Here is a 13,190-nt window from a genome sequence, read left to right on the forward strand (position 1 = left end):
GTTATGCTGCCCCCTACAGGGGTAGAAGACTAGGAAGGAAAAAGCTTTACCACACCTATGAGGCAGTCCCAGGGTTTATACTTCCACTTCCTGCTATAGGCATTCATTTTTGTTGCAAGCAGTGTCCGAAAAAAAAAAAAATAACTCAACTCAAAAGAGGGGTGGGTGCTGTGTCCATCAATGAACATCAGAAAAAAGGATTTTACGGTAAGACAAAAATCCAATTTTCTCTTTCGTTCATTGACAGACACAGCTTCAGAATCTTCTTGACCATTGGGACGTCCCAAAGCAGTGTCAAGCATGGGAAAAAACACAGCAGAAAATTTCCCAAAGGCTAAACCTAGCCAACCAGGTAACATGGAACTCAACCAGGAACAACTGGAGCTCACCTAAAAGAAACATACACCTTCATAGAGGACTAGTCCTCTCAAACAGCAGCCTGAAAAACCTTGGGGCCAAATGCAGCATCCGCAGATGCCAACACATCTACTTTGTAAAATTTTGTCAAAGTGTGCATAGATGACCAAGTGGCTGCCTTGCAAACCTGCATCATGATGGCGGAAGGCCCAGGAGGCACTAAGCGCCAGTGTAGAATGCGCCTTAACAGAAAAAGGAGGAACCTGACCGTTGATTGAATAGGTCTGTCTGATCCATCTGGAAATGGTCGCAGCAGACACAGCGAACCCCTTGCGAGGTCCATCCGTAAGCACAAAAAGTGAGTATGATTTTCTGAATGACTTGGTTGCACCCCAATCGCCCGACCACAACCAGAGAATGCAAAGCAATCTCCTTGGGATGTTTAGGCTTAGGACACAGGGAAGGCAACACAATGTCTTCAATAAGATGGAAACCAGAGACAACCTTAGAAAGGAATGACTGACAAGGGTGAAGCACCACTTTATCTCTGTGAACCACCAAATAAGGTGAACGACAAGACAAAGCTGCCAGCTCAGACACACTGTGTGCGGAAGTAATCGCCACCAGGTAGGCTACCTTCTGGGAAAATGTAAGCAGAGGAATCCCACGAATATGTTAAAAGACGGTTTCTAAAGAACGGACAGTACCAAATTGAGGTCCCATGGAGGCAACGGAGACTGCACAGGGGAAGGCAAGTGGAGAACCCCCTGAACAAAGATGGGAACCAAGTAATGCGTAGCCAAAAGACATTGAAAGAAAATCGCCAAGGTCGAAACCAGATGAAAAACCTCCGGATGAAGTAACCATTCTCCTTGGTCCAAGGCCTATCGACAGGTAATCCGCCTGCCAATTTTCCAGCCCTGGAATATGCACAGCAGAGAGAGCTGGAATAAAACGCTCCACGCACCTTATAATGCTGGGTTACTTCCGAAGCTGCTAGGACTCTTTGTGCCCCCTTGATGATTGACACATGGCACGGCCGTGGCATTGTCCAATTGAATCTGTACCGGACACCACTGAAGACAAACCGTCCAATGGGCCAGGCAAAGTCTGATTGCCTGCAGTTCCAGTATGTTGATCGGTAGCCTGGACTCCTCCAGAGTCCAAACCAACTGAGCACAGTCCGTACCCATACAGGCTGGCATCCATGGTGATCACCGTCCAGTACAGGGGAAGGAAGGATTTTCCCTGTCGAAGAGTCGGAGAGCAAAGCCACCTACTCAGGAACACTCTCATACCCCGGCTCAACAGGATCAGATTGTCCAGAGACTGTGGATGCTTGTCCCTCTTGGCAAGAATCTCTCTCTGCAGAGGTCTCGTATGGAACCATCTCAAAGGTAGAGACCATCAGGCCCAGCACCTGCATGCAAGTCCGGAGAGACGACTGACTGCTGGACAACAGAAGTCGAATGGCATCCTACAGCTTCTGGAACTTGTCCAGGGGGAGAAAAACCCTGGCTGAGGCCGAGTGCAGAGTCCGACCCATAAATTTCAACTTGGTGGACGGAACCAGAGCAGACTTCTGAAAATTCAGAGTCCATCCGAACTCCTGCAGAGTCTGCACAGTGATGTCCAGGTTGTGCTGTAGAGCAGTCGGAGACTCTGCTCGTAGAAGAAGTTTGTCCAGGTACCCCAGCACCGCAATCCCCCGCTGTCACAACAATGCTAACACCGGGGCCAGCACTTTTGTGAACACCCGAGGAGCTGAGGTGAGACCAAAAGGTAATGCCACAAATTGATAATGCTCCACGCCCACAGCAATTCGGTGAAAGAGCTGATGCCCAAAATATATCGGAATATGGAGGTAAGCGTCCTTGATATCGATAGAAGCTAGAAGATACCCTTGATGAAGGGATGGCAATACCAAACAGATGAACTCCATCTGGAACTTCTGTACCCGCACAAAGCGGTTCAGGGATTTGCCTTCCTTCCTGGAAACTGTAAACAGGTTTGAATAAAAACCCAAAAATGTTCAGAGTTTGGAACCGGTACAACCACTCCTTGCAGTAGCAAATTGTGTACCACCTCGAAGAGACCATGCAAGCAGTCTGGGGACAAACGCAGGTTGTAAGGAAAAAAACCTCTCTGGAAGATCAGACCGAAATTCGATCTTGTAGCCGGACCGAACCAGCTCGTGGACCCACCAGTCTTGAATCGGAGAGGTCCACGAGTTCAGAAAAAACAAAGACGCCCCCCCATCCCAGATACAGATGAGGGCGCCCCTTCAAGCAGAAGAGGACTTGTCTGCAGGCCAGGGCCTCTTGGAACCTCCGGAGAGGTTTTGAACGGATTAGGATCCTTTTTCTTGAGACCCTGAGGGACGAAAAAAATGCTTATGTATGAGCCGAGAAAGAAGGACCATGTCTGCGACGAGATCCCTTGCCCCTGGAAGCCTATGGGAGGAGAGTACTCTTCCTTCCCATGACTCCCTTAATGATTTCATCCAGGAAAGACCCAAATAGATGATCCCCCACAAGAGAGATCTGCTAAGGCCTTCTTGGAAGCTTGGTCCGCAGACCAGCTTTTCAGCAATATCATAGCGCCGAAGGAGCACTGCTGTCACAGAAAGCCTAGAAACTAAAGCAGCCGCATCCAGGGAGGCATCATAGATAAACTGTAACCCCTGGACTAACTGGCCCTCCAGCTCCACATAGGCAGGGGGAAGTTGTTTTCCTCCCGATCCTGGCGCAAAAGCTTAGCCCACTCTGTCAAGGTCTGGGACACCAAGGCAATGGTGAACACTGGCCTAAGGACTGAACCGGCCATAGTAAACACGTGTCGGACAAAGGTCCTTGCTATCAAAAGGATCTTTAAAAGCCAGAGACTCCTCCACCGGAATCAGGGTGGATTTGCCCAGTCTGGAAACCGGGGAATCAACCACAGGTGGGACCGTCCACTTTTTAACAAGGACTCTTCAAAGGGGTACCTTCTAGCTAAATGCTTAGGAACCACCACATTGCGTTTAGGGAAACCCCACTGATTCACGACAATTTTGTCAAAATAGGCAGGAAAAGGAAAAACTTTTGTCGCTTTTGAGGATTTTAGGTCATTGTAGCCATATTAGTGCACTTGCGACAGAGACAATTGAGTACTGTCCGTGATACTTTTTTTATTTGCACTAACATACAATTTTTCAGGAAAAGCTTTCGGGGTATGTCCCCTTCTTCAAGATCCAAGCAGTACTGATTCACAAAATGTTTAGCAGAATGGTAGAAAAACACAAAATCTCTAAGCCAAAGGGAAAAAAAAGAGAAAACCAAACAAATTTAACTGGCAATGGTAATAAAACTAGCATAGTTAGTGAGATAAGACAGAGGGAGAGCTGAAGACAGGGGGGAAGGTGTGTGGGGGGGGGGGGGGGTAGTCACAGAGGGGGTCGTAAAACTGTGGGATAATGAGTAAGGAAACCCATATCTAAATTTAAGCCGTTTTTTTGGTGTCAAAAAGTATCATTCTTAATTCAAAAGTTTTCCTTTCCTGGATAGTTCTGAAATTCTCTTTAAGAACTAAAACATTGAGGTCTTCTATAGTGTGGTCCGGTTGTGAAAAATTATGTCCCACAGGTGGGTGTCCTGTTTCGCCTACATAAGATCCTTTGCTACATCTTTTGCATTGGATGAGGTACACAACATTACTGGAGGTGCAGTTGTATGATCCTGTTTTATTGAAGGTCCCATTTGTGTGTGTGACACTTTTAGACTGGTTGCACAGTTTGCAGCGTTTTTTGTGGCAGGGTTTGCTCCCATTATTTGTGACTTCATAATCAGAATGAAGTTTTCTGCTTATTAGTTTATGTCTGAGGTTGGGTGGTAGTCTGAAAGCCAGTATTGGAGGTTGTTGGAATATTCCTTTTAGAGTTTCATCTTCTGTTATGATGGGTTGTAAATCTTTGATTATCTTTCTTATCCATTCTAGTGCTGCTGGATTGTTTGTGGTGAAAAGGGTACACGGTTATTTGTTTTTTTCTCTTTGTATTGGAGATGATTTTCTCTTTGGGTTTTCAAGGCTGTGTTTATGCTGGTGTTGATGGTTTTGTTTTTGTAACCCTTCTTACGGAAGGAGTTTGCTAGTGTTCTGAGATGTTCATCTCTGTCTTCTGGGTCTGAACATATTCAGCGGTATCTGATAGCCTGGCTGTGTATGATGGCCCGTTTAGTGTGTTGGGGGTGAAAACTGGAACTGTGGAGATTGCATCGGTCAGTCGGTTAGGGTACCGAAGGTGACTGGCACCTCCAACACAGCTGCATCCACCATTTTAAAGTTTCCTGCACTGATTCAACCAGTGTCTCCATCAGCGCTTTTTCATGCGCGGCTGTAATGGAAGAGGAATCATTATTCTATATACTATATACTATTAGAGCACTCAGGGTGCATGGACACAGAAACAGCAGGGTGACTTGCGTCTGCGGCGGCCAGATCAGAATCGGAATCTGAGGAGACAGAGGAGGCAGGTGAGGGCAGTGGACGCTTTTTGTTGGTTCTGTTTTGCAGGACCAAATCAACCTTGGACACTAATGACTCCAGAGCCGCTGCCATTGCAGACAGGGCGGACTGGGACTCAACCCCCGGTCAGCACGGAGCAGATCGCTGGATGTTGTACATATGCACACCCACAGAGAAGAAGAGGAAGTCCAGGATTCACCACTCCACCGCCAAAATCACTGCCCACAAGGCTCCAAAAACATGGCCGCTGTGCTAATCAATGGGAAATTACAAGAAAATAACCATCGGACTACACAAAAATGGCCGCCGAATACACAGCTAGCCATCCATGGGCAAAATGGTGGCTCCACCCGGGTCCTGGGACCCACAGGGGACACCATTGGATGTCTGTACAGTAAAGAAGGGCCCTGGCAGGAGCCCCCATCAGGATACCCCCCAAACAGACCGTGGGTTCGGCTTCCGGCAGCACGCCCACTCGACACCCTCAAAACACACCTGGACAGGTATGGCTGCCCTCTGGGAGAAACAAGAGGGGGGAGCAAGGTGTGGGTAGAAGGGGGGTGGTCCACAGGGGCGCTGTATGGGAAGGAGGGGCCCACGTTCACCCCAAAAGGCCACCAGGGAATGGGGGGACACTACTTTCATACCATGGAACTAGGTGGGCACTACTCCAGGCAGACCACCTCTCCATCAGAATGAGGGTGTTGCGGGCCAGGAGGCAAGCTGCGACTCAGGCCTGGACAATGTCTTATGTGTCCTCGCAAGACGTTTAACTCGCAGGCCAGACCCCATCCAGGGGCTATGTCGCGGCTTACCTAGCACGGAGCTGAGGTCTGCACGTGCTTGCAAGCTGGACTGGGGAGACCGTAGGGATCTAGAATAGCCAGTCTGTCGCCCAGTCCAGCAGTTGATTGTAGTTCTCCAGGACTAAAAATACCAGGAGTTCAATCAAACAACTGGAGCCCACCCGAAAAAAACAACACACCCTCAAAGAGGATCAGGTCCTCTTAAACAGTAGCCTGCAAAACTTTATAAAACTTTGTAAAAGTGTGCACTGACGACCAGGTGTCTGCCTTGCAAACCTGCGTCACTGACGCCTGAGGACGGAAAGGCCAGGAGGCACTAAGCATCTTAGTAGAGTGCGCCTTGACAGGGAAAGGAGGAACCTGACCCCTGATGGAATAGGCCTGAACCAATTTCTGTCTAATCCAACTGGAAATGGTCGCAGAGGAAGCAGGCAACTCTTTTCGAGGTCCATCCATGCGCACAAAGAGCCTGACTTCCTGAAAGACTCAATAGCTGCCAGGTACACCCTAATTGCCCGGACGACATCCAAGGCATGCAGGGCAATTTCCTTTGGCTGTTTAGGCCTAGACACAGGGAAGGCAACAAAATGTCTTCATTCAAATGAAAATCAGAGACAACCTTTCGAAGGAACGGTGGACCGGGACGAAGAACCACCTTATCCCTGTGAATCACCAATGTAAGGTTAACCACAGGATAACGCCCCCAGTTCCAACACCCTGCGCACAGAGGTGATAGCCACTAAAAAGGCCACCTTCTGGAACAGCAAAAGCAGGGGAATCTCCTGAATGTTTTCAAAGGGATGCTTCTGTAGAGCTGAAAGCACCAAATTAAGATCCCAAGGTGGCAATGGAGCCCGCACTGGAGGAACCAAATGACCAGACACTCTGAAGAAAGGTACGCACCAGGGAGTGTGTGGCCAAAAGTCGTTGGAAGAAGACCGCCAAAGCCAACCCCTGGCCCTTGCTGGTACTCAAGGCCAATTTCTGTTCAACCCCTCGTTGAAGGAAGGTCAAGATCCGAGCCACCGAGTAGGAGTGAGGAGGAACCCCAGGAGACTCACACTACGCAATGTATGTCTTCCATGTACGATGGTAGAGCTTCCTAGAGGTAGATTGCTTAGTTTTCAACATAGTAGGAATCACTGACTCAGATAAACTCCTTTCCTTCAGAACCTAGCATTCAACAGCCAACCTGTCAAAAGCCAGCGACTGTAAAGCAGGATGGAAGATCGGTCCTTGAGACAGCAGATCCTCTTTGAGAGGAAGCTTCCAAGAAATATCAGTGACCAGCTGCACCAGATCAGCGTATCAAGCACGGCGAGGCCAGTCTGGAGCAACTAAGATGGCCGTAATCCCTTCTGCCTCGAGCCTGCAAAGAAGTCTGGGCAGAAGCTTGAGAGGAGGGTAGGCGTAAATCAGACTATACTGACCCCACTGGGCCACCAGCGCGTCTGTGGCATCCGCCAGAGGATCCCTTGACCGAGCCACAAACCTCTGCACCTTTCTGTTGAGCTGAGATGAACAGATACACCTCGGTGTGTCTCACTGGAGACACAGCTGATGAAACACCTCCCGGATGAAGGGACCACTCACCATGGTCCAACCCCTGCCGACTGAGGTAATCCGCCAGCCAATTTGCCTTGGGGATTGACATAAGCTACTGCTGTGAAATTGTCCGTTTGAATTCTCACTGGACAACTCGGAAGACGATCCGTCCAATGATCCAGACACAGTCTGATCGCTCGGAGTTCCAAGACATTGATGGGGAGTCTAGACTCTTCCAGCGTCCAGATGCCCTGAGCAGAATGCTTACCAAGGACGCCTCCCCAGCCAGACAGGCTGGCATCTGCGGCGACTACTAACCAATACAAGAGGAGAAAGGATTTTCCCAGCCGAAGCGCCGGACAACGAAGCCACCATATCCAGAACTCCTTCCTGCTCCAACTCAGCCGGATCTGATTGTCAGAGACTGCGGAGTCAAGTCCCATTTGGTCAGAATTTCCCTTTGCAGGGTCCTTGTATGGAACTATGCAAACAGAACCGCCTCAAAAGGTAACACAATCAGGCCGAGCACCCGCATGCAGGTCCAGAGGGATGACAATTTGGTGGACAGCAGGAAGCGAATTGCAGGTAGTCCAGCTTTGTGGACAGAACCAGAGGAGACTTCTGAAAACTCAGAATCGAGCTTAACTCCCACAGAGTTTGTATTGTGATCTCCAGGTTCTCCACCAGAGCAGAGGGAGACTCCACTCACACAAGGAGATCATCTAAGTAGCCCAGTACCGCGATCCCCCATTGGCGTAGCAAAGCTTGCACTGGGGCTAACACTTTTGTGAAGACTCGAGGAGCAGATGCTAGACCAAAGGGTAATGCCACAAACTGATAATGCTCCTCTCATACAGCAAAGCAGAGAAAGCACTGGTGACTGGCACATATTGGAATGTGAAGGTAGGCATCCTTGATATTGATATAGGCGAGGCAATCCCCCTGACGCAGGGATAGCACCAGCATTCAAATGGACTCTATTCTGAACTTCTGTACCTGCACAAAGCAGTTTAGCGCCTTGAGATCCAAGATTGGAAGCGCTTTGCCTTCTTTCCTGGGAACTGTGTACAGGTTTGAGTAAAAACCCTGAAAATGTTCCAAAGTTGGAACCAGGACAATCACTCCTTGAAGGAACAGGTCTTGTGCCGCCCCAAACAGGCCTTGTAAGCGGTCTGGGGACAGGCGCAAGTGGGAAGGAGAAAACCTTGCGGGGGAAAGAGTGAAACTCAATCTTGTAGCCGGACCGAATGACTTTGTGGCCCACTTGACTTTCACATGGGAAGTCCACAGGTCCGGAAACCAGCAAAGACATCCCCCCACCCCCGATACAGGTGAGGGTGCACCTTCATGCAGAAGGAGCCTTGTCCACGGGTCTAGAGAAGTCCGATCTTGACTTGCCAGACTGGGTTCGTTTGGATCCTCCAGAAGAGGCCCTGAAAGGCTTCAAGCCCTTGTCAGTAGACCTAGAGGGACGAAAAAACTTCTTATGAGCTGAGAAGGAAGGCCCACGTCTATGGCGAGGTTCCTTGTCCTTAGTAGCCATTCTAATCACTATTCAAAAGACAGAATATACCAGCATAGTATAGAGTAATTGATCAGATAACAAATACATATAACAAAGAATCAAAAAAATCAATTGATATTATTGTTCGCCATGTCTAAGCACTCAACTGCTTACCCTACAAGGTCTCCCAATATCTCCAAACAGGGGCCACCAAAGTGATGCAGAGGACACAGAGGGGGGTGTGCGTCCGCAGAGGGCACACAGACCAAGTTATCATATATAGTTTTATAGTTCGTTATGCATTAATTAGCAGGCTCAAAAAAGATGGACACCAAAAAAACATTAGTGACACACCACCAAATATGTTTTTTGGGCATACTTACTGTGACGGAGGCGGGTATCGGATCCCTGCCCTCCTCACTAACTCGTGACAAAGGACCGGCCAATCTTACACCACCCTGTCACTTAAGTAACAATGCAACTCTCAGCTGCACCCTGCACAAAGATTTTCCAGCACGCGGGACCACAATCTAGGTGCCAGCAGGCTTAGAGCGATTGTTACTGGGCTAATTAAGATATTAACCCTTTAAATGCCATCACCTCTGTTTGGTCCGAGCAGGAGGAAGCTCGTAATTTACAATACCCATTATGCTTTTAGAATAATCGTCTAACACACACTGTCACCACAGACCGGTATGTTCAGATAATTTTTTCTATACAGCAGCACTCTTTATGAGACAGGTTCTTTTTTTTAGCTTGCATTTAGAGCTTAGGGACAAGGTTAACACTTTTCAAAATATGGTTTTAATAATGAAAAGGTCAAAGTTGGTGTAAATAAAATATTTACAGAAAAATAGTATTTCAAAGAAATGGAGACATAATTCAGCAATAGAAAAATAAGGTAGAAACGTGGAAGAAGAATACTTGCAGTCAATGTCCTGGTTGCTATCAGAGTCCAATTGATGAGCCGAGTGTTATCCGTTCTCATACTTGACAGATGTTCCTGCTTTGATGGTAAAGGAGAACTATCTCAACTGGTTAGGTCTCCCTTTTTCTCTGGGATCAAAGGAGTATCGACAGATGCCCCTGACCAATAAAACGGAGTGATCATGGCTGTCCGAAGTTTATGACAATATCAGTTCCCTTCACTACGGACAGTTTTATACCACTATTCATATCTTTCAATATGTACAGGTTGCATTCTTAAAACTGATTATCCTTCAGCATTGAATTTTGCGTCCAGAGATACTAAACAGGGTAGCTCAGATAAACTTGTCACTCAGGGAATATCTGACAGCTATCTTCCCTTCTATATGTGCTAGTGTGGTCATGTATGACCTTATTAACCACTTTACCAACGGAGGATTTTGCTGTCTTACGTCCAGGCCACTTTTTGCGATTCGGCACTGTGCAAATTTAACTGACAATTGCGCGGTCGTGCGACGCCGTACCCAAAGGAAATTTACGTCCTTTTTTTTCCTACAAACAGAGCTTTCTTTTGGTGGTATTTGATCACCTGTGAGATTTTTACTTTTTGCGCTATAAACAAAAAAAAGAGCGTAAATTTTGAAAAAATAACAATATTTTTCTAATTTTTTTATATGAAATTCCCCCCAAGAAAATGTAAAAATCTAATTTTTTTTTACATTTTTGGCCAATTTGTTTTCTGCTACCTATGTTTGGTAAAAAAAAAAAAAAATCACGATAAGCGTATTTTGATTGGTTTGCGCAAAAGTTATTGCGTTTACTAACTAAGGGAAAGATTTCTGTCATTTTTGGTGTTTTTTTTTAACGAGTACTGGCGGCGATCTGCGATTTTTTTTGCAGGACTGCAACATTGCGGCAGACAGATCGGACCGTTGACTGACATTTTTGACACTTTTGGGGGTACCAGTGACATTACTGCAGTAATCAGTGCTATATATATGCACTGTTACTGTAAAAATGACACTGGCAGGGAAGGGGTTATTTTTATTGGAGAGGGAGGGGTTAATGTATGCCTGGTGCTTACGAAAGTGTGTGGGGGGAGGTGACTGAGTGACACAGGGACAGATCGCATGTTCAGCTATGCTGAACCCTGCAATCTGACCCTGCCTGTCACTTAGGAGATCTGCCCGCTTGTGTTTACACAAGCAGGCGGATCTCCACACTTGATTCCCCGACGATCCAGCTCCTCCCCTGGCCCGACTCCCGCTGTGACTGAATACAGCGGGAGCGAGCCTCCAGCGCCGCCGAGAAAGGGGAGTGTCTGGTGAAGTAGGTCTATGTCGCCAGATGATAATGAACCACTTTGCCGCAGTAGAGCTCTAGTGAGCAGACGGCAAGTGGTTAAGTTCAGTACAACATTTCTCATTCAAATATATGCTTATTATTATTATTATTGTGTCATATTCCTATCTGAGTTTACAAATCACGTGTGGAATTGTTAGGTTTTGAATTGGGCATAGCTCTCGGATTGCCTTTTACGATCCCCATTAGTTATGGGTATCCTTAATGGATTTGGTCATAGTTTTACCATAGGCCTGGACAGCAGAAACAGACATCCTGCCAGGACTCAATTCGCGGTTTACAGCTCTGCACAGGCCTAAGCACTGGTTTCTGATGTCTCTGAGTTGAAGTGTAAAACATATGCATTGCATGAATTAAAGGAGGAAGGAGGGAGTAATATCACTGCGGCAATGTGTAACAGTTCTGCAAGACTGTCATGGCTACAGCTTTTCGTATGTCCGGTACGCAATATCATTATACTTACAGCCTTAAGTTGCTAAAATATAGAGAAAATAACCAAGGGTGACAGATTGAGACGCCAATTGCTAAAGAAGCCAAACAAAGAGGGCTGAAAGAATAAACAACAATATATTGTATAAATTGGAGGTTTATGACTGTATAGTCTCCAAAGTGAGCAGCAACTCTTATGTTAATTAAGCACTTGCAAAAATTTTTTCTGTATATATGCATATTAAGGAGAATAAGCTGTTATTTCACTAAGTGACAATGAATTAGTCAGATCACTGACTTACTGTCCCTAATAAGAGAGATTTTTAGTCAGTAACCATCAAATATCAAATGAATACAGATACAATGTTTTAAAGTGTCAGCATATCAAAAAGCCAAGTACAGTTTAGAGTTAGCTTAATAGTCAATAGCTGTCCTCTGCATCGCTTTGGTGGCCCCTGTTTGGAGATATTGGGAGACCTTGGTGGGTAAGCAGTTGAGTGGCTAAACATTGCAAACAATATCAATAGATTTTTTGATTCTTTGTTATATGTATTTGTTTTTGTGATCTGATCAATTACTCTATACTATGATGGCATATTCTGTCTTTTGAATAGTGATTATTTATCAAATACTGAGGAAGCCCTAAGTGGGGAAACATGTCAGGATAAGCAACACATCGCTACCAATTTTGTGAAAATACCCCCTGGGACCAAACTAAAAGACACATTGCTTACTTTTCCTTTCGTTACACCTGGGCCTTTGGGAGGAGGAGGTGGTGTATCGATCCCCACTGTACCTCAGTCACTGTTTACTGTGGCTGAGGTACATTGATGATGTCCTAATAATATGGGGGGGGGGGCACCAGGGAGCAACTACTTACCTTTCTAGATGAGCTCAATTCTAATGATAAGACACATCAGGTTGACTTTTTCCTCTGACAAAAATTCATCAGCATTTCTTGATCTACTTTATACAGTACAGCAAAACAGAATAATTACCAAAACATTCCATAAACAGACAGCTGCAAATACACTGTTTCAGGCAAGTAACCATCACCCCCCTTCTCTGAGCCATGGGATCCCAGTTGGGCAATACTTTAGAATTAAACAAAATTGTTCAGGAGAGGAGGTTTTTTAAATTGAGGCAGGTGATCTATACCATAGGTTCAGAGAAAGAGGCTATTTGCACGGCTGCATTTGGAGAGCCAAGAAAAAAGTGATTGATAAAAACCGTTAAAAATCTTCAGACCCCCAAAAAATCTAGCAAACAGAATCAGGATCTAAATGCTCCAACTAGAATTGTCACTCACTATGGCTCCCAGTGGGATCAGGTCAAAGCAGTACTTAACCAGCATTGGCATGTACTCACAAGGTCTCCAATATTGTGGGACATTGTGGCTCAATACTGAATGTAAGTTGGCAGTCTTCCTGGAACCCCGATTAATGTAAAAAGTAAAAATGAAATCCATCTTTCTTACCCATCTATGTGTGGAAAGTGTCCATTCAGCAATAGTTGGGAATAGATATCTTCCTCTGTTAAGTTATCCCAGTGGAAAGGCAGTTGTCTACTATAACTTGTCCCTAGGAATACCAGTCATTACATGTACTTTAACTGTCCTCTCCAGTTATTGTATAGAGAAAGAGAAAAGAGGGAGTACTGGGGGGGTCCAAATAAGTAAACCATATTAACCTATGACTAATGTCAATAGAATAAAAGGTTGACCACAAATAAACACGGAGATCCAAGGTCAGTGTCTC

General features: G+C 46.1%; 1 protein-coding gene across 6 annotated transcripts in view; it reads right to left on the reverse strand.

Moving 5' to 3' along the window:
• LPP (LIM domain containing preferred translocation partner in lipoma) overlaps positions 1-13,190 on the reverse strand; it is a 601,703-nt gene that overhangs the window by 87,231 nt on the left and 501,282 nt on the right. The gene's annotated exons all lie outside the window — the stretch shown is intronic.

The sequence above is a fragment of the Pelophylax lessonae genome, assembly GCF_965119305.1.
Source record: "Pelophylax lessonae genome assembly, chromosome: 3".
Taxonomy (NCBI): Eukaryota; Metazoa; Chordata; class Amphibia; order Anura; family Ranidae; genus Pelophylax; species Pelophylax lessonae.